The sequence below is a fragment of the Lucilia cuprina genome, chromosome 6, assembly GCF_022045245.1.
Source record: "Lucilia cuprina isolate Lc7/37 chromosome 6, ASM2204524v1, whole genome shotgun sequence".
Classification (NCBI taxonomy): Eukaryota; Metazoa; Arthropoda; class Insecta; order Diptera; family Calliphoridae; genus Lucilia; species Lucilia cuprina.
In genome coordinates this window covers 6,326,060-6,329,133 of record NC_060954.1, presented here as the reverse complement: position 1 = coordinate 6,329,133, position 3,074 = coordinate 6,326,060, and positions in this window count along the sequence as shown.

Below are 3,074 nucleotides of genomic sequence, written 5' to 3'. Positions count from 1 at the left end.
CAGTTTACAGACAACTCTCAATAAAAAAGTTGCTTTGATTATAGACTTTCAATGGAAAAGTTGCTTTGTTTACAGACATTTTTCAATGGAAAAGTTGCTTTGTTTACAGACAAATTTCCATCAAAAAAGTTACACTGATAAAGACAACTCTTCTTTACATGTAGTTGCTCTGTTTCTGACAACTTTTCTATAGAAAAAGTTGCTCTGATTCAAGCAACTTTTATATGCAAAAAGTTGCTCTGTTTCCGGCAACTTTTCTGTAGAAAAAGTTGCTGTGACTTAAGTAACTTTTATATTGAAAAATGTGCTCTGATTTAGACAACTTTTATATTGCAAATGTTGTTTTCACTCAAACAACTTTTCTGTAGAAAAAGTTGCTTTGATTCAGACAACTTTTCTATAGAAAAAGTTGCTCTGATTCTGACAACTTTTCTAAAAAAAAGTTGGTTTGATTTGGACAATCTTTTTATAGAAAAAGTTAATCTGATGCAAGCAATTTTTATGTACAAAAAGTTGCTCTGTTTCTGACAACTTTTCTATAAAAAAAGTTGCTCTAATTCAGACAACTTTTCTATAGAAAATGTTGCTCTGATTTTGACAACTTTTCTATAGAAAAAGTTGTTCTGATTTGGACAACTTTTCTAAAGGAAAGATTAATCTGGTTCGGACAAATTGTCTATAGAAAAAGTTGCTCTGATTCAGACAACTTTTCAATATAAAAAATTGCTTTGATTCCGACTACTTTTCAGACAACTTGTATGGAGTAAATGTTGCTCTAGTCGAGACAACTTTTCTTTAGAAAAAGTTGCTCTGTTGCTGACAACTTTTCTATAGAAATAGTAGTTTTGATTCAGACAACTTTTCTTTAAAAGAAGTTGCACTGATTTAGACATCTTTTCAATAGAAAAAATTGCTCTGATTTAGAAAACTTTTATATCGAAAAAATTGCTCTAGTTCAGACAACTTTTCTTTAGAAAAAGTTGGTCTGTTGCTGATAACTTTTCTATACAAATAGAAGCTCTAGTTTAGAAAACTTTTCTATAAAATAGTTGCTCTGATTTAGACATCTTTTATATTGAAAAAGTTGCTCTGATTTAGATAGCTTTTCTATCAGAATCAGAGGAACTTCTCCGTAGAAAAAGTTGCTCTAGTACAGCCATTTTTATAGAAAATATTGCTCTGATTATAACAACTTTTGTATAGAGAAAAGTACTCTGATTCCGTAAACTTTTGTATTGAAAAAGTTGCCCAGACATCATGTCTGAATTTCTACAAAAAGTTGCCTTTTCAAAAAAAATTCAGTATTTTGTTTCTAGTTAAAATTGTTAAATTTATTGAAACCCCTCTCTGTCACAAAACTTCTTTAACGTAAAACAAATCTTAAAATTTTCAAAATCGTGTGTGTTCTCATAGAGTATATGCCAATAATTTTTCAACAATTTTCAAATACAAAACAAAAAAAAAATAAATTAATGTCATCAATATATTTTTAGTTGTTTCATTAAGATCAAAAACATTAATTTTCTATAACCTCTCCTCTCTCCCTCAATGGCAAAAGGAAAGAGAAAACAAACTTACACCTGGTCTCATTTTGAAACATATTTTTTTGAAATTTCAAAAACATAATAAAATAATAAAACATTTGTTAAAATATATATATAGTTTAGAGTTTATGAAAAACAGTTTTTCTCTATTTTACAAAAGCCCAAACAGCCAACATGATCTTCAGCATAATACAGCGAATTAAGCGTGAAGTTTACGCATATTAACAGCAAAAAGGAAAAAAAACGAAATATGTTTGAAAAAGGGAACAACATATTTGAAAATTTTACTAGAAAGAGAAAGGCTAAGGGTTTATCCTTAGGCAGTTAGAGTGACAGAAAGAGAGAGAGAGTGAGAGAGGATAATAGGAAAAGCAAAACTCACCACTTTCTATAGGAAATTTAATTGAAAATAAAATTTTCTTAACAACAACAGTTGCTGTTTTAGAATTTTTGCTTAAAATCATTTATGAAAATTTTTATTTTTTTAGTTTTTAATTTTTTTTAAGTCATAAATTTATAATTGGTTTTTTCTTTCTATTCCTCGTTTTTTTTCACTCTCTACCAATATTATTAAACAAATTGATTTTTTTTCCTTCGTAATACTTAAATATTAATGAAGCGTTATGAAACGCTAAATACTCTAATACTGATACTGGCGATATTGCCTAACACTCAACTGCAATCCACTAACAGCCTTTATAATCATGTGGCAATATGCTTGATTGGTGGTAGTCGTGTAGAAATATGTTTTTAGTATTTCCTGGTGTACAATATAATTTTGTTTCCGTGGCCACAATTAATATGCTCATTAACAAATAAACAGGATGTCCTTATAGTTTGACTCTATAGAGAGCCATGACTAAATAAATTTTCATTTCTATGTTTAAGTTTTAAACTTTAGTTATTTGTTTATCGGCTGTTTTGGCTATCTCAACTTGTCATTTTTTAAATGACAGTTTTTAATTAGTTTTTATTTTTTCTTTTTTTTCATAGTTGATTATTTCATATCTTTTTTTTACTTTAAAAGCATAAAATTTCAAAATGTTCACAGTGGTTTATGTTAATTTTTTGATGATTTATTAGAAACAAGAATATGAGCAACGTTCTCTATAAAAAAGTTGTCTGATTAATTGCAACTTTTTCTATAGAAAAGTTGTCTGAATCAGAGCAACTTTTTTATAGAAAAGATGACGCAATCAGAGCGACTTTTTTCATAGAAAAGTTGACGCAATCAGAGCGACTTTTTTATAGAACAGTTGTCCGAATCAGAGCGATTTTTTCTATAGAAAAGTTGTATGAATCTTAAGAAAGTTGAAAATAAATTGTTCAGTTCAATTTTAATTCAGTTCTAGTTTTGTTCTAGTTCGGTTCTAGTTCAGTTTTAGTTCAGTTTTAGTTCAGTTCTAGTTCAGTTCTAGTTCGGTTCTAGTTCAGTTTTAGTTCAGTTCTAGTTCACTTCTAGTTCAGTTCTAGTTCAGTTCTAGTTCAGTTCTAGTTCAGTTCTAGTTCAGTTCTAGTTCAGTTCTAGTT